Source organism: Gopherus evgoodei, chromosome 2 (genome assembly GCF_007399415.2).
Source record: "Gopherus evgoodei ecotype Sinaloan lineage chromosome 2, rGopEvg1_v1.p, whole genome shotgun sequence".
Taxonomy (NCBI): domain Eukaryota; kingdom Metazoa; phylum Chordata; order Testudines; family Testudinidae; genus Gopherus; species Gopherus evgoodei.
In genome coordinates this window covers 222,138,883-222,165,987 of record NC_044323.1, presented here as the reverse complement: position 1 = coordinate 222,165,987, position 27,105 = coordinate 222,138,883, and the positions used below count along the sequence as shown (strand labels likewise).

General features: G+C 43.4%; 2 non-coding genes across 2 annotated transcripts; both read left to right on the top strand.

Annotated features, from left to right (window-relative positions):
• Positions 1-18,846: 18,846 nt before the first annotated feature.
• Positions 18,847-18,919, top strand: TRNAA-AGC. Its single transcript has one exon. It is a non-coding gene; the product is annotated as a tRNA-Ala (tRNA).
• A 2,059-nt stretch (positions 18,920-20,978) lies between these two features.
• TRNAA-AGC lies at positions 20,979-21,051 on the top strand. Its single transcript has one exon. It is a non-coding gene; the product is annotated as a tRNA-Ala (tRNA).
• Positions 21,052-27,105: the final 6,054 nt, after the last annotated feature.

Genomic DNA, 27,105 nt, shown 5'->3' with positions numbered 1-27,105 from the left:
GAGATACATCCTTAATACTGGTGGCAGAGAAGGGGGGAGCACAACACAGACCTGCCGATGTAATGCGGGCACACACCCTGCTGCTGCAGTTGCTCCTGACTGTATCCAATTTCCAGAAGTCCACAAGTATCTACCGAGTGTTGGAGGAAGTGGAGTGGTGATACAGACTACTTCATGGAAGTTCCCTCCAGATGACAGTTTGTCATCACTTGCTAAAATGTGGAGAGTTGCTCTTGGTGTACTTTCCGTAACTTTTTAAACAAGGATAAAATGCAGCATGGACAAAGATTTTGAGGCATATCACAGCCTCCCACACTCTTCAGAAGAGTCAACATAGTTAGGAGCAGCTTCAGCAGTGTTTCTGTCTGATTCCCAGGCAGGGCAGCTCTTCTCCCTGACAGTGGGAAGCTATGCTTTAAGGAACACTAAAACTATGTAAAAAACCTAGGAGGTTATCAAATGAGAACTACAGTTAGTGTCTGTTAAGATTATGGCAGGATACGTTTCATCCCCCAAAACCTTAAAAGAATGAAAATAACTAGTGAAGGGGAAAGACCAAGGCCATGGCTATACTGGTGCTTTACAGCACTACAACTTTCGTGCTCAGGGGTGTAAAAAAAACACCCCCCTGAGCACTGCAAGATACAGCACTGTAAAGCCTCAGTGTAAACAGTGCCGCAGCGCTGGGAGCGCGGCTCCCAGCACTGCAAGCTACACCTGTAGAGGATGTGGAGTACGTGCAGTGCTGGGAGAGCTCTCTCCCAGCGCTGGCGCTGCGACCACACTCGAAACTTCAAAGCTCTGCCGCGGCAGCGCTTTGAAGTGCAAGTGTAGCCATACCCTTATACATTCCTTTCCCCTTTCATATTGCCTAGGATTTTGCTGCCACCAAATTAATCCATATTTTAAGTGTTTAATTTAACCAAGAATGGTATTCTCCTTGGATCCCTCTTTGAATATTGAGTAGCATGCTTCAAAGGTAGTCATGTGGTACTCCTTCCCTCTCTGTGTGTATCTTTACTGATATTTAAAATAAGTCTCCACAAGGCAGGAGAAAACAGATTAAAATATAATATTTATTTATGGAGTCTAATACTCGTAATGGATTACATACAAATTTACAAAAATAAGAAAGGGAAATTGAACCAGGCTTCAAGAAATAACAGCAAAAAAAAAGAAATTACTATAACGGAACTTATGTGTATACAGGTATGCTGCACATAATTATTTGGAATTGTAAACAATAACCTTTTCCATAACAAAAAATGGGTTTCTCTCAACCCCGATAGTAGCCTCACTTCAGAGCACATTATTCTGTTGTAAGGCTAGAGCCCAGTGTGATGGGTTCCCTCTGGGGTGCCACCTAGAACTGAGGCACCACTGAGCCTTCAACCCACCAGCCTGGGCTCCACCTCACACTATACTGCTGTAACAAACTGCAAAGCCCTCCCAGCTGCACTTTCACCAGCATACATAAAGGTAGGGACACACCTAGTTGCAGTTACATGCAGGATCTCTGACCAGCCCCTGCATAGGAAGGCTGCAGTTAAGGCAACTCCCAGCTTCCCAGGTGTGCACCCCCTCCAGAGTATAAACCCAAAATTCTACCATCTTGCGCTGCACAGGGAACTGTACAGCATACGCTCATCAAATTCACCCCCTCCCTCTGTGTGGAGAGGAATATGCAACACCCTTTGCCCCCTGAGTTATGATTCCCACATACCACTGCACTCTAACTCACTGGTTTAGATAAATCAAAAACAAATTTATTAACTACAAAAGATAGATTGTAAGTGATAGCGAACAGATCAAAGCAGATTACCTAGCGAATAAACAAAAAACTCAAACTAAGCTTAATATACTAAATAGATTGGATATGAATAGCAGCTTTTCACCCTAAGAGGTGATATAGGCAGGCTGCAGACTCTTAAGGGGCAATCTGCACTTGTTTTATAGCTTGGAAACCCAAGGTGTTTCATTCACAGGCTAGAAATTCCTTTAGCCTAGGTCCAGCACTTCCCCCAGTTCAGTCTTTGTTCCTCAGGTGTTTCCAGGAGTCTTCTTGGGTGGGGAGTGAAGAACACCAGATGATGTCACTCCCTCCCTTGTATAGCTTTTGCATATGGCGGGAACCCTTTGTTTCCAAGCTTGGTTCCCAGACCAGTCCGTGGAAAAATACTGACATCCCAAGATGGAGTCCATCATCATGTCCTTGTAGCATCATAGTAGCCATTACTTGGAGGCTGTCTGTAACGTTCTCAGGAAGGCTTCCCAGGTAGATAGCTTTTCTTAAGGCCCATTGCCCTGAATAGGCCCTTCCCCACCCACTATCTAGACTATAAGCATCTTGTCTAGTGGATGTTACAGGCATAGCTGTCCTGTCCATAGGACGGACCAGGGCAACCGCTCCAGGCCCTGTGCTTTGTGGGGCCCTGCTCCTTGGGATGTGGGGTCCTGGGCTGCCTGGGGAGTTAGTAGGGGGGCCTGGCACTGGCAGCAGTGGGGGGCCTGGCGCTGGCCCGCTCCGCCGGCTCCTGGCGTTGCTTGGGGAGGGGGCTTGGGGGAAGAGGTGGAATAGAGGTGGAGCAGGGGCAGGAAGAGACAGAGCGGGGGTTGGGGGAAGAAGTGGAGTGGGGGTGGGGCCTGGGCCAGATGAGTGCAGGGGATTGTCCCTGGCCCCGCACCCCCTCATAGGGACGGCCCTAGTTACAGGTGTACAGTAACTCTTCGCTTAACATTGTAGTTATGTTCCTGAAAAATGCAACTTTAAGTGGAATGATGTTAAGCAAATCCAATTTCCCCATAAGAATTAATGTAAATAGCGGGGTTAGGTTCCAGGGAATTTTTTTCATCAGACAAAAAACTATATTATAGGCACACACAGTATAAGTTTTAAACAAACAATTTAATATTGTACACAGCAATGATGATTGTGAAGCTTGGTTGAGATGGTGAAGTCAGAGGGTAGGGTGTTTCCCAGGGGATGCCGTACTGCTAAATGATGAACTAGCATTCGGCTGAGTCCTCAAGGGTTAACACATTGTTGTTAATGTAGCCTAACACTCTACAAGGCAGCAGGAGTGGAGGGAGGGGAGACAGCATGGCAGACAGAGACACACACCCTGTGTGTGTGAGAGAGAGAGATGTGCATTGCCTCTTGAAGTATGCTGATGCCACTCTAAGTACATTGCCTTTAAAAAGATCAGGAAGTTGAGACAGCAGCTGCGACCAGCAAGCTCTCTCCGTTCTGAGCCCTGTCATGTCCCCACCCTGCTCTATATGGAGAAGGGGTAAGTGGGAGGCGGGAGAAGGGGACATCCTGACATTAACCCTCTTCTTTCCCCCTCCCCTGCACAGCAAGCAGGAGGCTCCAGGGTGGGAGCAGCTCCAAGGCAGAGGGCAGGAGCAGCACAGTGCGGGGAGGGACAGCTGAACTTCTGGAAATTGGTAGCCTGCTGGGTGGCTACTGCACAGGAAACTTAGGGGAGCAGGGAGCTGATAGGGGGGCTGCTGGTCCACCCTGGTTCCAAGCCCCCACCAGCTAGCTGCAATAGGCTGCTCTTTCTGCAAGCAATGGACAAAGCGGGCAGCTGCCAAACAACGTTATAAGAGAGCATTCCGCAACTTTAGATAAGCATGTTCCATAATTGATCAGCAATGTAACAATGAAACAACGTTAACTAGGATGACTTTAAGTGAGGAGTTCTGTAACTACATTTGAAATACAGGTACATAGTCAATATTAATAGCTTCAGATACAAAAATGGTACATGCATACAAATAGGATAATCATATTAATCAAATTATAACTTTTCCAATGACCCCTCATATGACGTACTTTGCATAAAGTACATCATAATTATGTCATAATCATATAATAATATCACTGTGAAGAATATGGGGTGCAGTATCACCTCCAGACCTGACCTTTTCTTCACACCTTGGAAGGAAAAACTTAAATAGTGTAAACATACAGCTCTTTAGTTCATCAGACAAGTCTAAGACTTCCAAGCCAGCAATTCAACCAGACTGCCAAAGTAATTTTTCTTTTTCCTTTCAGAAGAACTTCTAGAATTTGCATCTTGTGAGTTTCTTTAGCAATTGGCACCCAGGCAGTGTAACATTCTTTGGTTTATGTTCATTAAACTTCTGGGTAATATTAAATTTTGTTTTAATATACCTCTCTGGGTAAAATGTTTACAGTGGAGATAGTCTGTGGAATGCCCTTTAAACTAATCTTCTGTATTTTCTCTTCAGTTCGGCCCAAAGAGAGCATAATACATGACCCTTACAGTGTAGAGACTCTCTTCTTTGAAGTTCTTACAAAGCTGGTGGAGATGTCAGCTCTGCCGATTAAATCAGAGAAGGAAGTTGTAAGGTGAGTGGCAGTGCCAACACATTCTTAATAAATGGTACACAAATAAAGAGTTAGTATTAATTTAAAACATTCTGATTATCCTGTGCTATGCACTGTCATAATTACTCAGTGTCAGGATTACTCAGTTGGTAACATAATACAAGCTCATTTCTGCCCCAGGTCTTGGGTTTCAAACCAAGAGATGTGCTAACATTGAAGTCCAGTATTGAGGTTATACTGTTAAAGTAGCTGACTGTTTAGATTAGAGTTCATCCTAGCTCCATTTTGTGTTTCTCTGGTGATTCTCCAAGAATTGCATTAGGCTTTTGGCTATAGTGTTTCACTGGGAGTTTATAACTCTTAAGTCTTTTTCATAGTCTCCCATCCTGTAAGTGTGGTCTATATTCTTTGTTCCTACATGTATAACTTTACATTTGGCTGTATTCAAATGCATATTGTTTGCTTGTGTCCAACTTAACAAGTGATCTGTCCTCTTCATTATTTACCACTGCCCCAATCTTTGTGTCATTTTGTTTTCTTTCAGATCATTGGTAAAAATATTAAGTAGCATAGGGCCATTAACTGGTTGCTGTGGGACTCAATTCTCCAAGGTGGCATTAACTACCATAACCACATAAATGTACTCTCTCTTCGTGCAATCCCCTGTCCCATTCTCTGCACGCCTTCCAACTTCTGAAACAAATGAGGTGGGGATTGTGAGATTGTGGGAACTTATTCATCCTCTCAAAAAGTTGGAAAAATTGGTATGTGATTGTGTAAATAAAAACTATATCATCATGCATATGCACAAGGGGTTGCACAGGCAACCTTAATTTTGGCATTTACTACCTTTTTGAGTTCTCAGCTTTGATAATCTTTTAAAGTGAGATGTGATAATTTTTAAAGTGGCTTTTTGCATGTAAAAAAGCAAACTGAAAAATCAGAAATCCCATCATGTGGCATCATATTGACATCCACATGGGTCACCAGCAGAGCTGGAACTTTTAGATACACTGCACAGACCCCTACCATGTGAATTAACAGAGTAGCTGATGACAGTAGTAGGTTGTTATCCTCTGCGTGGAGGATAGATGGGAATGGGACACTTAGGCAGTGGTTTTCACAGGTATTTGTTGATAGAGGAATGGTGAAACTCAAGGATCTTGGGTTCTATTCCAGCCTCTGGAGACAAGCGTTCATTGTTGATCATAGACTCTTCTACCTTCAAGACTGACCTCTTCTGCCCCGCTCCCTCCAATCTTATCTGTCCCATTCATGTCACTACCTCGCCATTGGCTCTCCATTCAAGTGCCAGTCTTCCCCCCCCTTCCCACTCCCAGTCTCCTTGTCTAGCCATTCTTAGCTTACCTTCACCCCAACCCTACTCCCAGATCTAGTCTCCTTGCCCAGCCAGTCCCAATCCCTGCCGTCCCGCCAGCCTCTAATCCCATGCTCTGCCCTCAGACTCCTTGTCTCAGTCTACTCCCTTCGTGCTCTCCTGCAGTGCCCTAGGTTGGTTCAGCTATTGTTCCCTCTGCATTGCAGTCAGATGGCTACTTTTTTCCTGCTGCCAGGGTGCCAGAAAAGCTCCTTGCATTCAGTTCCTATGTCTGGTCCAACCCCAGCCTGGAGGAGCCAATACAGGGAAGTCTGACCTCATCCCTATTACCCAGGGCTGGGGAGCATGATCAGTTGCTCTATGGGGATTGCACATGTGCAGTCCCGGCACGTGCTGGAGGTGAGGGGGATGGTACATTTGCAGTCTGGTCAGCCTTGAGTCTGTCAGAAGCTCAGGGATTTTCAGTGAGGACAGAATCTGGTGATTTTAGCTGTTAAGCTCTAGCAAGCCTTAACTGAGCATGGGGGAACTGTGATTTCCCTCCCCACCCCCAAAAAAAGGCTTATAACTTCATGAAAGTTGGACCGAATTTCATGGGGATGGTGAATAGCACATCCCTGAAACAAAAGCCACCCCCTGACAAACTTCACGTCCCTGCTCCAAAGTATGGAAGCAGTAGAGCTTTCCAAAGAACAAGTCATTAGATTTTTAGAAATAATATATTTTTCCCTAAGTTTGTTCTCTGAAACAGATGAATTGTTTTGGCTGAAAATTTCCCCGGAGTCAGCCTGAGTGAGACACTTAACATGGAAATTGTCAGCCTGAACAGTTGAAGTTTGGTAAAGTTATAAGCAACTGAAAACAGGGTCTTAGGCCTGGTCTACGCTGGGGGTGGGGGATAGGGTGGGTGTCAATCTAAGATACGCAACTTCAGCTATGAGAATAGCTTAGCTGAACTTGACATATCTTAGATTGAATTAAAATTACTTACTTTGCGTCCTAGCGGTGCTGGATCGATCGCCGCGGCTCCCCCGTCGACTTTGCTTCCGCCTCTCACACTGCTGGAGTTCAGCAGTCGACGGGAGAGCGATCGGGGATCGATTTATCACGTCTACACTACACGCGATAAATCGATGTCTGATAGATTGATCGCTACCTGCCGATCCAGCGGGTAGTGTAGAGGTACCTTTACAGTGGGAAGTGTTTGGCAACCTTATAGGCGGGGCTGGTAACATTGCCTATTACACTGCCTTGCAGTTGGAGTACCATAGGCTCAGACTCAGGGGACTGGAGAACCCACAGGGAAAAAATGATGGGTGCTGAGCACCCACCAGCAGCCCCTCTATGAGCTTCCCCTCACCCCCCAGTGCCTCCTGCCCACCGGCGGGCCCCATGGGTCAGTGCCTTCCCCTTCCTCCCAGTGCCTCTCACCCACCACAGGCAGCTGTTTTGCTGGGAGGGAGCGGAGAGGAGTGAGTTTGGGGCGAGCTCGGGAGAGGGGGCAGAACTGGGTATAAAGAGGAGAGGCAGGGGTGGAAAGTGAAGGGGTGAAACGTGGCAAGGAGTGAAACAGGTGAAATGGGTGGGAAGAGGCGGGCTGGGGCTTTGGGGGAAGGGGTGCAGTGTGGGTGGAGCCTGGGGCAGATCTAGGGTCGAGCAACCCCCAGCACTTTGGAAAGTGAGCACTGGTATGGAGTATAATAGATTTTCCCCAAATGAGCTTAATAGTGTCAGTGGCAGCCATTTTCTAATGGCAGTGAAAACTGCCAATTCCTTTTACAGCTTTTTTTCTTTGGTCCAGGTGTGAAATGATTCATTGGTGCATCTAGAAATAGGGCTTGTCTACATCACAAAGTTGCAGCGCTGGTGAGGGGGTTACAGCGCTGCAACTTAGGAGGTGTACACATCTGCAGGGCATCACCAGCGCTGCAACTCCCTGTTTGCAGCGCTGGCCGTACTCCCGTTTTGTCTCGGGTGTAGAGGATCCAGCGCTGGTGATCCAGCGCTGGTAATCAAGTGTAGACACTTACCAACGCTTTTCTTGACCTCCGTGGAATAAGCAGGTATCCCAGCATACCTGAGGAAGCCTCTGGTAATCAAGCTGGTCTCCTTCCCCGGTTTGCTCTCGCGTTCCCCGAACCCCGAGCAAGCAGGTCTCCTTCCCTGCGGTTTGCTGGGTGGCTCCGGGAACGCGAGAGCAAACCGTGGCGAAGCGGGTCTCCTTTCCCGGTTTGCTCTCTCGTTCCCGGAACCCCGAGCAAGCAGGTCTCCTTCCCTGCGGTTTGCTGGGTGGCTCCGGGAACGCGAGAGCAAACCGTGGCGAAGCGGGTCTCCTTTCCCGGTTTGCTCTCTCGTTCCCGGAACCCCGAGCAAGCAGGTCTCCTTCCCTGCGGTTTGCTGCGTGGCTCCGGGAACGCGAGAGCAAACCGCGGCGAAGCTGGTCTCCTTTCCCGGTTTGCTCTCGCGTTCCCGGAACCCCCCTTGAAGCCGCCCAACAGCGCTGCAGTGTGGCCACATCTAACACCACTTGCAGCGCTGGTTGCTGTAAGTGTGGCCACTCTGCAGCGCTGGCCCTATACAGCTGTACTAATACAGCTGTAACAACCAGCGCTGCAAAAGTCTACATCTAAAATTTTGCAGCGCTGGTTGTTACAGCTGTATTAGTACAGCTGTATAGGGCCAGCGCTGCAGAGTGGCCACACTTACAGCAACCAGCGCTGCAAGTGGTGTTAGATGTGGCCACACTGCAGCGCTGTTGGGCGGCTTCAAGGGGGGTTCCGGGAACGCGAGAGCAAACCGGGAAAGGAGACCAGCTTCGCCGCGGTTTGCTCTCGCGTTCCCGGAGCCACCCAGCAAACCGCAGGGAAGGAGACCTGCTTGCTCGGGGTTCCGGGAACGAGAGAGCAAACCGGTAAAGGAGACCAGCTTCGCCGCGGTTTGCTCTCGCGTTCCCGGAGCCACCCAGCAAACCGCAGGGAAGGAGACCTGCTTGCTCGGGGTTCCGGCAACGAGAGAGCAAACCGGGAAAGGAGACCAGCTTCGCCGCGGTTTGCTCTCGCGTTCCCGGAGCCACCCAGCAAACCGCAGGGAAGGAGACCTGCTTGCTCGGGGTTCCGGGAACGAGAGAGCAAACCGGGAAAGGAGACCAGCTTCGCCGCGGTTTGCTCTCGCGTTCCCGGAGCCACCCAGCAAACCGCAGGGAAGGAGACCTGCTTGCTCGGGGTTCCGGCAACGAGAGAGCAAACCGGGAAAGGAGACCAGCTTGATTACCAGAGGCTTCCTCCTTCCACGGAGGTCAAGAAAAGCGCTGGTGTCTACATTGGATTACCAGCGCTGGATCACCAGCGCTGGATCCTCTACACCCGAGACAAAACGGGAGTACGGCCAGCGCTGCAAACAGGGAGTTGCAGCGCTGGTGGTGCCCTGCAGATGTGTACACCTTCAAAGTTGCAGCGCTGTAACTCCCTCACCAGCGCTGCAACTTTCTGATGTAGACAAGCCCATAGTCGCTAACCCTCATATAGTATCACTGCTTGGAGGGTAGGGCTTTGTGAGGCAGGCTCTGTTCCCTGAGGCAGAACTGAAGTGTAACAACTAAGAAGGCAGGCTGCTAATGTTCCCATTGTCAGTTAATTGTTCCCATTCTTAATCAATTGCCCCAGGAGCCTAAAATGGAAAAAAGCTTTAAGGCTCCTTTACGTTGCCAGGGTGGTTTAAAGGAGCCTTCTAGTAAATGACAGTAAGGAAATTCTCAGCTAGGAAGATCTATGTGCTTTCTTGCTTTTTTTGTCACAATGGGGTTAGATTACAGCTCAGGATCTATTTTATTTGCCCATTTAAAAAAATGCAGGACAATGATTAGCAAAACTGTATGACTTACATTCTACTTTACTTTTATTTTGGTGTTTGATGTTCTGTAATTTAATTTAAATGAAAATCCAGGATTATAACTGGAATGCAGAGTATTGAGGTTATCAAGTATTTGTAACAAAATTTTCATGTGTTTAGGAAATTATGAACAGTTGTGATTTTTTTTTCCTGTATGGTAGATTAAATAAATTACCAAAATAAGTGAAACTGGTGTGATTATATTGCATTGTTTTGACAAAATATGGACAATTTTGCAGAATTTTTAATTTTTTTGTGGAGAATTCCCCCAGCAGTATGAAAAGATATAGTACTGTAGTTAAAGACCAGTAAGCCTGGGAGTTAGAATGTCTGGATTCTATTCTTGGCGGTGACAGATTTCTTATGGTGGTGTTTTTTGGGGCTTTTTGGCAAGTCTCGCTGAGCACAAAATTTTCAGATATGGGTACCTAATTTTGCTGTGCAAGTCTACATTTAAGCCTCTAAATAAGGGTGTGTATTTTCAGAACAATTGGGTCTCACTGACTTCAGCGCCTGAAAAGGTATTTAGAGGTATAATTTAAGGGACCCATGTTTATTTCACTTTAATGACAAAACTCTCAAACAACTAGGAATCTAGACTATTTCAGAAAATGAATTAAAAGTAGTTTACATTTTTTTCGGAGTTGCTCTAAAATAGATTGTTTTACAATCATATTTTCATATATTTTACAAATGTTTCTCTTCCTTGTTATTGTGCGAATGACCAGCATAAACAGGCTGACTGACTGACAAATTGTACAGGGGAAACAGTGAAACTGAATTTTGCCTTGAGCTTGCACGCTGCTTAGCAGGATGGAATCATAATCCTAACACAAGCATGTTGGCACTATCAGTACAAATACAGCTAGAAAGATTCTGTCTAGAGGCAACACAGCATATGTAGTTCTAGTGGAGATCTTTCTGTTGCTCATGAGGATGGCCTGGACCTCATGGGAACATGATTTCTCATGAGTTTTCAACCTCAAATCATTCATACAGTCAGGTGGAGAGGCTCAGGGTTCAGATGCCCTGTGGCTTTGCGGCTGTTTCTCTCTCACTTGCTTCTCTGAGGCCAGTCTCTAGCACAGTGACTTGCTCTTCCAAGTTTGCAACTTCCTACTTTACTGCAAGAAGTTTGGTCATCAGATCATCTCTCTTGGCCTTAAACTCAGAGGTCATATCCAGAATGTCTGTTTTGGTTGCCATTAGAGTTTCGTCAGCCCTGGCATATCTGTCTGATTTGGCTGCAAAATCTTCATGTGATGTCTGAGACGTCTCTCCACGCTGTGAGCCAGAAACACTATTTTTAGTGAGGTACCTTTTTTTTAAATTTGTTTATTTTCTTGGCAAATCCATCCTTGCAACTCTGTGCTTTTCTTTCGTGGAATTTAGTAGGTTTTGGGGGTCAGTGGAGGCAGATACCTTTGCTATCCCCTCAAAGCTCAGGCTACATGCAGCCATGTTATTCAGACCTTCTGCTGATCTTAACGGAGCTTTTTTAATATAATCTTTCTATTGTTTTCATACAAAACACACCAATAGCCAAAGGAGCCTAAGTGACTTTTGGAAATTAGACTTAGGAGCCCAAGTCATTTTGGCACTTTTGAAAAAATTGCCCTTGGTCAATGGTGTGTTGATAGTTTCATCCTCAGATTATAGTAACTGAGTTTTATTTTCCTAGTTATTATGAGCTAAAGCAAAGAAACTTCTGGAGGAGCTTTCAGCAGAAGAGTCCCACTGACTACCCGAAGACCTCACTGAATAGAAAGTGCAGTGGTCTTACTTATTTTTGCCAGGCTTCTCGGCTAATAGGACTCCCCACCAGCCAACTGTTGACATCTCTACACAGCCTGAGTGATACTGCCAGCTGTAAGAACTATTATATTCTCTCTGTGCATAATCACTTTAATTTAACTCTCCTTAGCTGACCATGTTTTGATATGGAAAATGAGAACACTATTCTTGTAGGGGCACATACTGTCATTGGTGCAGGGTGTGGAAAAAGCAGGTCAGATTGAGAATGAGGCTTGCTAATGGGAGGAGGGAAGGTTTGGAAGTTGAAGTACTTGTCAGTGCTGGTGGCAAGGGAAAGGGGATTTGGAAGTGCTTGACATTGCAGGAGGATTTGCAGACACGCCATCTCTCACAAATTCATGGTGAGAGATGCGATTTCTAAGTAAAATTAAGCCTCGCTCATGATCTCACAATAGAACTCTGAAATCTCAGGATTTTGTGCAGTGGAGCTCTAGCTGTCAACCCCAGGCGACAGGGCTCTGGCTGTCAGCCTGGGATGTGTCCTGGGAAGGGTGAAGAACCCTAAGAGGAGCAGAGGTGAGGCTGGGAGAGCTGAGCTGTGGCCTGGGGGCTGCAGAGGGGCTGAAGTGAGTATGGTGGGAGCTGATGGGGTAGGGGGCTGTATTGATGGTGGGTTCTAAGCAGATGGAGTGAGTGCTGAGAGGGTGAGCTCTGGGTAGCGGGGTTTGATAAGGTAGTAGGGGCTGAACTGATGGGGTAGTGATGATGGCGGCTGGGGGCTGAATTGAGGGAGGTTGAGTGGAGAATATAACTGATGGGGAATTTGAGGACAGGATTAAGTGTTGGATAGGAGACAAGCAGATGTGGGGTGAGAGAGCACCTGCAGCAGGGGCCAAAATCATGTTATCCAGTACATGTGGGAGAGCAGGCAACACTAATTGTCACATGCATACACCCTGGGGATGGGTGTGTGTGGTGGGGGGAGAGCAGTGGTCAGAAATCAAGAGACTGGCCTAAAAAACACAATATAAAGGTTTTTTTTCTTTAAAGTCATGATTTTTTGGGCCAATCTCATGGTTTTGTGGGGGTCTGACTCATGATTTTTGCTCTCTTGAAGTTGGCGATACTGGATTTGGCAGATGGAAAAGTGAGGTCAAATTTAGAGTGCTTATCACTATGAGGGTGCCTGCTTATGACTTTTCCTCCAGTTCCCTGACTCCTCAGTGGTCTTCTAGTTCCCTCCTCCTCACCCCTGGGCTTCCATGCTACCTACAGAGATTTCCTTCCCCTTCTTTTTTCTCCAAACATTTTTCCTAAGTCGGTTTCCTTTGATTTATATTCATTTTATTAAAAAGAACAGGAGTACTTGTGGCATCTTAAGAGACTATTGTACAGCTCTCTGACTGCCTGGAAGGCAGGGAGGGAAGTGGATATGCTTTAAATCTAAAACTATTATTACCATATTATCTTAAGTATGAACTTGGGCCTGGTTTTGTCTCTGCTGGGCCCTTCTCAGTTAAATCATTTGGTGCTCTGTATGTAGTTCAGACTCTGGCAGATTGTCTGGCACCAAGATTCTGATGTAATAGAGAAAGGGTTGGGTGCGATGCTTCTTACTGTGCATGTCTGACAAGAAAAGAAGAAAGCTGTAGCCCCTGCTTGTCTGAAGAGAAGAGCAACGATGGTGATGGAACTACACTGGAACAAAGGAGCTCTGATACTGCAAACCATGTTACAGAGAACCTGGTGAGGGGTGGGTTGGCGGTCCAGAAATAGGTTTGCAGACTGTCCTGACCCCCTCCAATCCCATTGCCACAATAATGTCATAAAAATATAGGACTGGAAAGCGCATCTAGTCCAGTTCCCTGCATGGAGGCAGAACTAAGTATTATCTAGGACCATTCCAGCCAGATGTTTGTCTAACCGGCTCTTAAAAACCTCCAATGACAGGAATTCCACAATTCCACAACCTATGTAATTTGTTCCAGTGTTTAACTATGCTTAGAGGTAAGAAGATTTTCTTTATTTCTAACCTAAATTTCCCTTTCTGTGGATGGTTATCTTCATAACCATCTCACAATGGGACACTTGCACCCGTATATTATATGTGCATTTCAGATTTCCAGTCAAACCTTTGTCCCTTGCTAATTCTTTTTGTATTTTTTCCCTTTGCTAGTGTCCGATAGCCCTTATGCCACAATACCACGTTCGTTACGAACCTGCCAGGACAGGAGAGTGAGACTGAAGCCTCTGAGACACAGACCTATGTTGAGGGAAAAGAGCAATAAGGAATTCAGCCCTAATTCTGAGTATAGACAGGTGAGAATAGGGACTTCTCTTTGGTAAAACTACTGTAAAACTTCACAGCTGTCTTGGTGGTAAAACTAGGCTGGTCAAAACGCTGAAGAATATACTGTCTGTAGAGTACAATCCTTCAGCCTCAAGGAGTGCAGGATTAGGTGTTTAATAGGCCTCCATCTTTAACGTCGGTTTCTTTGATCATGGCAAAGATCTGAGTTAGCGTGAAGGCCCCCTCCCTCATACAGAAAAGAGTTAAAATCTACGAGGTCATGCCATGAATTTTATGTCTCCTGGGAAGTGGATGATCTGAGTTTTATTTAAGTATTTGGTTCTACAGAATCTAGGGGTAATTTAAGAGTATTACAATAGAATAAAGATAATCCCACTTATAATGGGAAAAATATATATATATGTCTCTATCTCGATATAATGTGACCCTATATAACACGAATTTGGATATAATGCGGTAAAGCAGTGCTCGGGGGGGGGCGGGGCTGCCCAGTCTGCCGGATCAAAGCAAGTTCAATATAATGCGGTTTCACCTATAATGCGATAAGATTTGTTGGCTCCTGAGGACAGCGTTATATCGGGGGGGAGGTGTTTTTGGGTTCTAACCGAGTCTCCAAAGAGGGCGGCCAGAAGAGGGATGGAGCGAATGAGCGGGGAAACTGCCCCCCCCCTCCCCGCAGGCAGGGCGACCCGGAACTCAGGGGCTTTAGGGGCTGCAGGGCCCTGGGCTAAGGGGCCCCGGGGCCCTGGCCTGCAGCTCTAAAGCCCCTTTTAGAATGTGGCCCTGAGTTTTCTGGCCCCTGGAGGAGCAGGGGCAGCTGGACAGCCAGTGGCTGGAAAGAAGCGGCGCTTTCCCTTTCAAAACCAGCTGGAGAGAAATGGGGCTTTGAAGGGTAAAGCAGCGCTTTGACAGGGAAAGCACCACTTCTCTCCCGCCGCTGGCTGTGTGACTGCCCCTGCTCCTCCTGAGTCCTGCGGCTCATGCTTGCAGGGCCGCATTCCGAAAGCTGCTTTAGAACTGCAGGCCAGGGCCCCGGGGTCCCCTTAGCCCAGGGCCCTCCAGCCCCTAAAGCCCCTACTTTCCAGGTGACCTTACCAGTTGGGGGCAGGGGGAACAGCTCGCAGAATTGTGGCAATGGGGGTGGTGCCGCATTGTGCAGTGCCACCTGCACACCCCCTGCACCAAACAGGAGCTACCCCAGGGAAGGCATCTCCTGCCTGCCTCAGCCCTGAGCCTCCTCCCACATCCCCACCCTGAGCGCCTTCCCGCACCCTAACTCCCTCCCAGACCCCATATCCCAACTCTGAGTGCCCTCCCGCACCTTAACTCTAATCCAGACCTTTGAATAGTCGTATCACAAAGTGTTAAACCAAGATTTTCAAAAATAATGCATATTCAGTCACATTGCTCTCACAAAAAAATATTAATAATTTTTTTCTGAGAGAGCAAAAAGGTTTTTTTTACTGTTAAATAAAATACAATAAAAATTTAAAAAATATTGTTTATTTCATCTTTATCTCATCCTTTTTTAATTTCTATTTTTTGTATGTTTTATAATGTACATAATATATTAGTATAGTAGTACATGTATATAATTTATACATAAATAAATATACATATATTTGGGGTGCGTGCTCCAAAATTTTTTACTGATAGGGGTGCGTGATCAAAAAAGTTTGGAGACCACTGCTGTACCCCAACTATCCTGCAAAGGCTGGAGTTCAGTTAGTATTCTGAATATTGGAGAGAGAGGCAGTGGGAAAAGAGGGGGAATATATGGAATGTCCCTACATGTGGGTGGTCATTCTGCTGTAAAGAATCTCAGTCAAATCAAGAAAGAAAACCAAAACAAGAAGTGTTTTCTTTAGGGCATATAATAAATATAGTCCTAAAGTTCCCCCCTATCCAGGATCAGAGAAACAGTGGAGTTCACCGATTCCTTTTGTCTGAGGATTAAGCAGAACTCCTTAATTCCCTCTTTCTTCTGGGTCAAAGCAAATAAATAAAATCACCCTAAACTCTTTCTCATGTCTGCATTCCTCCTTTATTCAGGACAGGAACAAAATTCCCAAGTTTTCCTTTTTTGCAGGGGAATCAGGGGAGGAGGGTTAAACAAACAAACTCACAGCTATTTGGCTTTCCAGCTACAGACTGCTTATTTCTCCCTGTACATATTAAGTGAACACACACAGTAGAAAATAGCTTTTATATAAATAATTAATAATACTTTGAATTAGCAAATACCAGTCCAAGTGCTTTAGGTTTAGCCTGGACAATCCCAAATGTGTAAATGTAGAGGATAGATGGCACTGAAAACAAGGAGGTGGGGGAGGGAAGCAAAGAAGGAGCCAGAGATTTGATTAATGAAATTGATGTAAAGAGTTATTATTTTTACACCAATGTGAGAATAGTCATGCCCTGTAATTGTAAGCAAAAGGGAGGGAAATCCTCCTTTCTGAAACTGACCTCTGACTCTTCTATTTCAGAGAGCTGGAACAACAAGTCAGTGAGCAGAACTGCATGTGCAATCTCACCCAGTTCTGAATGTATGAATTCTTTCTTCATTTTCGATAATGAATACTCTGTAACTCTAGCCAAAAACTATCCAAGCACAATACTATACAACAAGAAAGGCATATGTAACAAATTCTGATGCATCCACTACTTTATGATTCAGTATATTTCTATAACACTTACTCCTGCAGCTGGGCACTGGGGGGGGTAGGGTGTGTGTGTGTCTGGGCTGCGGGTAAGGGCAGAGGTGGCGGAGCTGGGCTCTTGGGGAAGGGTGCAAGTGTCCGCGCCTTGGTGGCACCCTGCGGCTGGGCTCTGAGGGAAGAGGTGCGAGTGTCTGGGCTGGTGAGGGGTGTGCAGCTGGGCTGCGAGGGGTGAGGACAAGTGTCTGGACTGGGGGGCGCCCTGCTGCTGGGCTCTCAGGGGAAGTGTGTAGTATCTGGCTCCCTGGCTGGGCTTTGGGGAGAGGGAGTAGAGAAACAGGCACTGGGTTGTCATATGGGTTTCTTTAACTTTCTTCTGCTGGGAGAATTTTTTTTGTCTGTATTATTACAGACATAGTTGCTGACAGGTATTTTGAAATAAATTACCAAAAGAATTGAAACGTATGATTATATAGTGGTATTTTGCGAAATAAAATATGCAGAGTTTTACGAAATGTGCTGACTTTTTAATTTTTTTGGCGCAGAATTCCCCGAGAAGTAAACAGTGGTTGTTCTTGACCATGAATTTCTAAAACTAATATATTGCCAAATAATATGACAAATTACCATCCTGTTTCCCATATTACCAGCACCCTTCATTGTCCAAGTAGAACACATTTAAACAAGTGGCCAGGGGTGCAATATGAAAATGAAATATTTGCTACATGAAGTTTCATCAGTAAATAGAACTACAAAAATCTTTTCAAGATGGATTGCAAGTATCTTGGGTTATGCAAGAGATTGATACTTCAGGCTTGGAGAATCTTTGAGTCCTAGTTTGAAGAGATTGGTATGTTGATATGACAGAAATTGCTTCCAAAGAGCACAATATTTAGAAGACGAATGACAACATTGATGAATGTAATATATGAGAGGAATTTGTTCCATCTAAAGGAAAACATAGATATCCAAGAAGCCTCGTGATTTCTAAGGAGAATAGATGTTGAACAGTTCAGGATTTAGTTTTTGTAAATCTTTGCTTTTTACTTGCCTGTAGCTTTTGAAAGGTTGATGTATAATTTTGTATAGTTTTAAATCCCATAAAGACATAATACAAATAGTTCATTACATTTATTGTATTTCTAAATCCAAGTGTAATGTGGACACTTGTCCAAAAATCATTACACAAACGGTATTAATAACATCTTTGCTTTCAGTCTCAGCAAGGAGACTAAGGACTGAATGGGGTTGGGAGACTTTAACTACCCTTTCACCCCAGAGGTGGTCTCAATGCTAGGGGTGAGTCAGATTGGTGAGACAACATGAAGAAGTGTGCACTGTCCATGATATACTTGTTCTGTGGAAAGATAGGGACTTATTCCTTCTATGCACTGTTTCATATTATTGCACCCTACACAATTGTTATAGTGAAATAAGTTATTTGTTACACCCATTTTTCATGCTGGCCAGGTTGATATATTTGGAAAGCGTGTATTGAAGTGACTAGGAATTTAACTATTTCCCTTGTTTGTTAAATAGTCATAATTCCTTTTCTTTCTGCATTGAATAGTATATTTTTACTTTGAAAATTAATACAGTATTTTTAAAAAGGGGAACATGAAAAAGTAGAGAAAAATAGAAGCGGAGATGAATGGAAATATACTCGTAGAAGATTCTCCAGTAACCACAGTGACCTCATTTCTTGGGTCCAGCCAAGCTGTGGGGAGTGAAGGACCCAAGGGAAAAACGAAGGTACCTTTTGCAGCTCTCAGTTTTGGGACTGGCTGGAAGCTGATTTTAGCTTTTGTTTAATTTACACCTTACTGCCTACAGGGTCACTGAAGATTTGAGGGGCAGTACAGCCATGCCATTTTCCCCCATCTACACCTATTACAATAGAGTCTGTGGAGGGTATTAGAGCAATTTGTCTGGCTTGTTGCTACCCAGGGATTACTGTTATAGTGGGGAAAATTTCTGTGTATCCTGTTAATTACTTGTAATTCAGATCTGTTGAGATGATGATATCAGATGTTTTAAGAGCAAGATGATACAGCTTAAGTGTCACAACTGTTTGGTTGCGCAGCTGAGTCGACACCTCGTTTGGATCCGGAGAACTCTTTGTAAAGTTGTGTGATCCAGTTACAGCTCAGTTGGCTAATTTGTAAAGAGTCAAACGCTGAGGTTTTGAGTCCTATTTTACTCAAGCAAAAGTCGGATTAATGAAATGCAAATGAGTTTGTTTTTGCTTGCTTGTAAAGATCTGAGGAATTGCCCTAAAATAAACAATTTCTGCAGTGTCAGTGGAGTCTATTGTGGGAAAGAGTATGGGTTTTATTCCCACTACTAATCAGCTAAGAAGTTGAGCGAGATATTGTTGCTCTTGGCTGCAAAGCAGAATATTCCTTCCGAAATAACTTGTGCTGGAAACTGAGGCTTTCTGGTGACTGAGAAGATGACAGTGTCATTTCCTCTGGGTCAGTTGGGCAAGGAGGGGCTAGAGAACAGTGACTCATATATAGCTGAACTTCTTTTTCTGTAAGGGGAATTAGCTCAAATGGTAGAGCGCTCGCTTAGCATGCGAGAGGTAGCGGGATCGATGCCCGCATTCTCCAAAATGTTTTTTTTTAAATCAGAGAACATTTATTTCAAAGTGACCCATTTTTTCAATTGTGAAGAATATGCATATTTTAAGTTATTTCTTGAGGGTTTCTGATTTTAGAAAGTGATTTTGGGGGGTGTTATGTGGGAAGGTGGGTTTGTGGTCTTTCTTGAAGATTATCACAGCTGCATGCACTGCAAGAGAGGTAATTTTTGACAGCTGAAAAAATGAAACAAAAGGACTGCAAGAGTTGCCACTTGTTGCTTGTGATTTTTGTCTTTGATATTTCACCCCTCTAATCACTTGTCCTTATTTTCTTTTTAAATTCTAGGTGCGTCCTGCTCTTAACATTTTTGTAAGGGATCAAAATAAATGTACATATTAAATGAATCCACCACATTTTAATAAAGAGATGTGCACAATATGCTTGATATTTTTTAACTCTTTATTGAAGATAAACTTAATTTTGACAGCACAAATTATTTCCTTTCATAAGTATTGAAAGAACATTCACAATATAAAGGATAAGGCAATTCAGCTGAGTTGAGGCATAATAGGTTGAGTTATAGTAGGTATAAATATAATTTTTGTAAAAGCTATATCAGGGATGATTTTTTAATGAGGTCATCCCATTTGCAAATATGGTTAGGGCAGAGGGTTGTGTCATTTGTCTGTTCTTATAGCATGGAAAAGCAAGGTGACCAGGAAGCATGTGGCAATTCCAAAAGAAATTGGTGTCCATAAAAACATCTTTAACATTATATTAAAGAGGCAGAATGAGTGAGGTAATCCCTTACTGTGCCATCTTCTTTTGGTGAAAGAGACAAGCTTTTGACCTTACATAGACCTGTTCTTCAGATCTGGGAAAGGTACTCAATGTTGCAGCTAACTATGAAGTGGAACAGATTGGCATTATTTAACATTATTTTACTCTTCTATAAACTATGTGTTCAGTTGTCATGGAATGTGAGCATTTTCATAACTAGTACTGAGACCTCATATTCATCTGATTATCCACCACAATCTCTAATCCTTTTCAGAGTCTCTGCTTCCCAGGATAGTCTCTCCCATCCTGTAAGTATGGCCTATAGTCTTTGTTCCTATATTTACATTTAACTGTATTAAAATGCATATTGTTTGTACCCAGTTTACCAATCAGTCCATTATGCTCACAATCCACTGACCTGTCCTTTTCATTATTAACCACTCCCCCAGTCTCATCTGTAAACTTTCAGTGATGATTTTATTTTCTTCCAGGTCATTGATAAAATTTTTAAAAAGTGTAGGTCCAAGAATTGATCCCTGCAGGATCCCACTGGAAACATACCTGCTCAATGATGATATCTCATTTACAATTATATGTTGAGACCTATCAGTTAGAGAATACTACAAGCACACAGTTAATGTATTTGCTATCTTAAATATATAGAATGTCTTTGAAACTGTCCTGATTGTTCAGAAATGGTAGAAACTTTTCTTGTGCCACCACTGTAATTGACATGTTAATGACCCAAAAGAGAGACCCTCCTGTGGTCTTGTGATATTAATGGCTGGGGAGACTGGCAGAAAGTGTCTACAGATTTTGCTGCTATTGCTCAAAGACTATGTCCCCAGTGACCTTAGCTGTTACATTGTGTTTTATTCTGAGAATAAGATGCATGCTGGTAAACCTCAGTGGTCAAGAGAGAGGTTTAAAGCAATGCCGTGAAGCTTTCTAGGGGCAAACTATATCCTGCAATGAGAGTAATGAGATGTGCTTGCTTTTAAACAACCGAAGAGTTCAGTTTGAATGTGTAAAACCTAACTGAACAGACAAAAGGATGAGAGCCGTTGAAGGTCCCGGTTGGTCAGACTGATGGCACAGGCTGTCAGAGGTGAGAGAAATCTTCCACTCTTTGAAAGAATTGTATTTCTTGAGTAGGCTGAGCAGCTATGTGAGAGTTCTTGCTAGTGCAAAATGGGTCTGAGGACTCATCAGACCCCATTTTATTGTCTGATTGGAGAGCTTGTAGTGTTTGAAGAGAACTGCTCAAAAACTGTTTGTAAACAACGTATTATAGAGCAAATCAGGAGGGGAATTAGCTCAAATGGTAGAGCGCTCGCTTAGCATGTGAGAGGTAGCGGGATCGATGCCCGCATTCTCCATTGAAAACTTTTAGGAGAGGCAGGGAGCAAATAGTAACGAAACCCTTTTTCTTTACCCTTCTGTATTCTTCTATGTGATGTTTTTTGTTTTAATTTACATTTCTTGTTTCTCAGACTTATATGTGCAACAAATATTAATTGAATTTTCTTCTGTTTATCTAAAGAAGGCTCGTACACAAAGCTATTAAAACACAATTAATTACTTGATTTTTGTTATTGGAAAATCAGTTAATACAAAATGATTTGTCCCACTGATTATTTAATAAAAATAACAAACATAATCAGAACTGTAAAAATAAAACAGCTGCAGCAGTAATAGCAGAAGGCAAATAGTTGCCTTTAGTGTAGAGCTACAGACGTGCTGTTCCTCCAAGGACAAGTGGTGTCAAGGTAGTATTGAATAGCCTCCTCTTGTAGGCTTGTGTTCATAACACACAGCCCAAGACTGAAGAGCAGTGTAGGATCCATACTTTCTGATACAGACGGCTAGCTAGCAGGTTACCAGGGCAGCATTTTTATTTATTAGCTTGCCTTGGTAGGAGGGATGTGAGCACTTGGAGCTTACAGTTCCTTTTGAAACTCTGCTTCACCCTACAGTTTGCACAGACCAAGGAATTTATATATAAGACATACAAATGAGGTTTCATGATTTACACAACTGTGAACCTGTTTCAGCTAAGTTCTGAAATGCCGCATCAGCAGAGAGACCTATAAAAATCAAAAATTCCTTTATTTTCTTATAAAACTATAATACTCATTTCTCTAACAGTTTAGTATATATTTGAATAAGACCATTCATTACACAGTTTTCTAACAGTCCCTGAGGGTCTTTGCTATTGATTTTATGTGTATGCCTTTTAGATATTATGGTGGTGGGCAGCAGGATAAAACTAAGAAAGAAAACCATGAGAATGAGATTTTATTAACAGGCTTTCCTTTGAGGCTTGTGACAATAGCTTCTGAGCTCAAACATTTATTCCTATAGCACTCCAAATAGGTAGAGAAATGTACTCCCAAGTGATTTCCTATTAAGGTGGATATGTCTGACATATAACTCAATATGATCTCCCTGAAGTCCCCCGCTAGAAGCCTCACAGCCCTGCCATATTCTGCCCTAGAAAAGGGCAGTTGAGAGGTCCTCCAAGCTGCCTAGAGTGGCTGTGTGGGATGCAGCCAATCAGCAAAGAGGCTACAGGGAGAAGCCAATCAGGGCCCATCAGACTTATATAAAAGGAGCTGCAGTGCTAGCATAAATGCATTCTGCTGCTTGTAAGGAGTTGGGGAAATGAGTGGTTGGCTGAAAGGGTGTGGGGGAGCTTGAGCATAGTTCCTGGCTGGCTGCTTGAACTAAGTATGTAGTTACTGGCAGGGAATGGGGGAGTGAGGAAGGAGCTTCTGGCTGATTGCCTGTACTCAACTAAGAAGTGACCCAGGGAAACATAGAGCAGTGGTTAGTAAAGGGATGATGCAGCACAAGGCTGCTATACTTAAAAGGTCACTGTGTTGGGACCTGGAGCAGTGGATGGGATTGGGTCCCCCCACCAACTACAGGGTAGAAGTGGCTATGCCTGAGGAAGGGAATTAGAACTGTGGCACCACAGAAAAGGGGTTGCACTATTAGGACTAAGTTGGGGAGCTATGATCAGCAAACTGAGTTCAAGAGGAGTGGTTTAGCTGGGGTCACTGAGGACTCAAATTAAGGCAAAGAATCTCCAGGGAGGAAGGTATAGGGGCACTGCTCCACTCAGAGCAAAACCCTTTGCAGGACTGAGCCCAGGAAGGGCTACAGAAAAGGACAGGCTACAGAGAAGGACATGCCTAACTGAGGCTGCCATGATGGGCACTGTTGGGCTGTTTTAGAAGACTGAGCCCAGGGAGAACTGCAGAACATTCTGGATTGTGTACTGTGGAAGGGGGTTTTGTTTTGCACATGGACAGAGAGTGACTTGTCTGGAGGTCTGAGTCACCAAAAACCAACCTGACAAGTACAGTGAGCAATTCGGGAGCACTCGTGAGTACAGGGAAAACTGGAGGCATGCACACAGGTGACCAGAGCACTTGTAGGAGGTGAGTGCACCCATTACAGAGAGATTAGATATTTACATAAACAAGAATCTCCAACTTACAAAACAGCATTTGGAAGGATAGAAACCCTCATGCTGCAGCGCTAGCCAGTATCTATGGGAGGGTTAGCAGAACTTTCCCTGTGCACAGTTTAACTCCCTACTGCAGGTTTTCTTGCACTATGTATGAAGCATCTGGTGCTGGTCATGACTGGTAGCAGGATTCTTGATAGGATGGACCACAGTTCCTGGATGATAATTCCTATGAGTAAACTGTACAGCATGTCTGTGTTCAGGAGCTTGCACTGAGGTAGTTACACTGATGCAAATTGCACTAGTAGTTTGACCATAGTTCTATTACACACTGACGGTTCAAGGAATTTACTCTGGAGATGTAACATAGTTCACAAAGCAGGTTACACAGGTATTAAGATGTCCACAAATGTGAACCTCCCTAGACAGCAAAGCTTTAAAATCATTATAAAATTTCCCAATGCCTTATATTAGGAAAGTTTCTCTGTATTATACAGCATATATTTTTTATTTGGACATTTCCCAACCATCTATTACTTAGGAATAACTATGGGCAGTTTGTGAGATGTTACTGGATCACAACAGACATTGATGTGGCACATCTTAGAGCTATGTGAATTATAGTTGGTTCTAGTGGAACAGTATCTGTGGAAATACAGTCTGCCCTGACACAGTGCTTTTAGGAACAATATTAGCGCAGCATCATTAAATAAGTGGGATCCTGTAACAGATTTTTAGCAGTGGTCTAATTTTTCCTGAAACACTGTGCATGGTGCCAGAAATACCACTCTACAACTGATTTGTGTTGCAGTAGTGCTCAGAGACCCCAAACAGCACAAGGGGCTATATTGTGCTGGCCATACAAACATCTACTGAAGGAAAATGCAGGGCCTGGTATGACAATCTTACAATCCGTGTGATTATAAACATTCCTTTTGTGTGTTTAGTGAATCATGCTAGCAACAGGCTGTGGTATAGTTATATCTTACTCTATACAGTTCTGTAAAGTGATAATCCTTAATGAGAGTTTTTGAGCACCTCCATATTTACAGCAGTTTGTACTATGCATGAATCCATTATTTAATCATAAGCAAACCACTCAATGTGTTATGAACCAGTTCTATTTTAGGATGACTTGTGTGTGTGTCTTTACTCTTTCAAAGTCAGAAACATCTGCAAAATGTTTTTTTAATCCATGCTGCTGTATATGGGTGGCAAACCCCTTGAATTACCAGGCACCATGGCAGCTGTGTGATTATGAAAACACCTGTTTTGACTGAATACTTGAAAAGATAGGAAAGCAAAAATACTGCAGAATGTATGATCAAATCTCCCTGCACAGCTACTTTGTACGGTGTGCCTCTTTTCAGCACTAACCTTAAGTGTCACAGGGCTGTCTGAGAAGTTAATGTGGAATCCCACATAGAATATCAGGGTTGGAAGGGACCTCAGGAGGTCATCTAATCCAACCCCCTGCTCAAAGCAGGACCAATCCCCAAGGAAATCAAATGATTTCCACAACCATGCATCTGGGGCTTTGTGAAGATGGCTGGCCTGGGATATTTAATCTTTATATTAGTTTTGTTATGGGGGATAGGGGGAGTAAGGCACTTGGCTCTCACTTAAGATCTAATCCTGTTACCAGTGAAGTAATAAAACCAGTAACAAAACTACCGTTGACTTCAGTAGTGTAGGAGTAAGCCAGTGCCCACTGTAGATCTAATATAGTTGTACAGTGAAACAAATAGTACAGGCATCAAAATTAGAAACTAGCAATGAAGCAAAATAACATTTTTCCACCTAAACTGCTCTATTCCATCGCTCCTGATTTTATTGAACTAATCTTATGACATAATACTTATTTCTATTAGTTCCCCATTTATCTCCATGCTAGGAGAGTATAAATTTCTGGTGGTCCCATTCCACTTTTAACTGTAGCTTTTCTCGTTTTAGCACTAAGGCAATGCAATTGCCAATGCTACGTCCTCTAATGGGGATGTGGACAGTATCTAACCGTTGTCTTATCCCCTCTTTATTACTTTATGCATAAAGGAGCCTGCACAAGGTTTTCTTGCTTATTATTGATATTAGGACTGTCGGATCTTGGACAGACAAGAGACTGCTCTCTCATTGCTGTGCATTCCCTTCCCCATTTACAGCTAGGTTTAATCACTCACATGAAGGGGTAGCTAAACATATCTTAATAAATTGGAGTGAACATTAGATTAACTGAAAACACTGTTCCTTTATGGAGACTTTACATGAACAGAAATTCTCAAGCTGTTTGAGCAAGCACTTGAGGAGTGATACAGGCCTTTCTCATCCCTTTCTAATGTACATTTTAGGATTGATGTTTGTGATGGAAAAGCATTAGTTCATATAGGGAAGGACCCAATTATATACTTAAAACCTTCAGTAAAGAACTACTTTCACATACAATTCTAAAGTGTTTCCATAATTTTATTGACCCAGTTACTAATGTGGGATTTGAGAGGTTCTCACCACTCTGTCTGTGTTCACATGTAAGAAGGTGTCACCAATTATTGTGTACTAAGAATAAATTCTTCAAATAGATCTGGTAATTATGAGTAAGATCACGTAGAAACTTTAAGAGCCACCTCATAAGAGCATGCAGTGATGTGGAAATTTATTCCCTGGCTCCAGAGAATTTCCAATTCGTTTCCTTCACAGAATAGGGTCATTTGAGCAAAAGCATAAGAGTCAAACAAGTGGGAAGCTGCTACCTCTTCCTTCTAAAGATATTCTCTGCAACAGTAAAGATAAGAGGAATTATTTTTAGGATAATACATTGATTATGAATGCTCTGAAGATGAAAACATAGGCTGAAGACCAGGAAAAGGTTTCTGACAGCTCGATTAGGCTCCAGCATAATTTCCCAAAGGAAGTACGATAAGCCTTACTTGCTATTTTTGAAACAGGGGACAAAAATCTCAGCAAATGGAGAGTGGGGAATGCTGCTGAACTGAAAGGGAGCTGAAGTCCAAGAGCTGGAAAACATCACATGATTAATTAGTGCTTTGTATTTATTTCAGGGAAAGAAACTTGCCTGGCAGCGTTGCTTAGAGGCATGTTGCAACGTGCATTTTAAATTTGTTGTAGGTAAAATGTAGCTTTAGGTTGTAAGCATATGGGGCCTGCTATTGCTGTATGATAATTCTTTCTATCTTTGAAGACTGATCTTTACTTTAGGGATTTCTCCTTCTACAGCAGTAACTGGGGGTGTACTGTTTTAATTCAAGCTTTATACAAAATAGCTGTTTATTATTCCTCCTTCCTGAGGAAACCTAACCAAGGAATTGCCACTGAACCACTCATCAATTTAGTTCTGCATCTTATCTGATCAAGATACTTACAATAACACTTATGAACCACAGGTTGATTTGTGTTCTGAAGAATAAAGTTTATCATCATGTCCCCTCCCCCTTTTAAATATTTTATTCATATTAGTATCTTATCCAAGTAAGCTCTTGGCCTCTGCCATAATAATATATTCTACAAGTTAGTAACACCCATTTCTGAACCCTCTCTAGGTATGAGTATTGTTTGATAGGGTAAACTAGAACTGAACTCAGTATTCCAAATGTGGTGTACTATGACTCCAATGAGTTGACATTTTTGGTAGTATTTTCTATTCCATTCCTTATGCAGCCTACCACCTTGTTCAGTTTTACTGCTGCTCCACAGAGACCAGAATTTTTCATTGAACTAGCCATAAAGACACCCACAACTTCCTTCTCAGTGGTTAATTTAGAATCTAGCCACCCGTATTAATATTTCAAATTAGAGATTCCTTTTAACATACATTCCCAGGCATTTGTCAACATAAATTTTTTGACTGTCTAGCGTAAGTGCTACTTCTGACTAACGGTTGTCATTTAAAAGTTCTGGCCTCCTTGCTATTTACCTCCTTTTCAATAACTTAGTACTGAAACACATT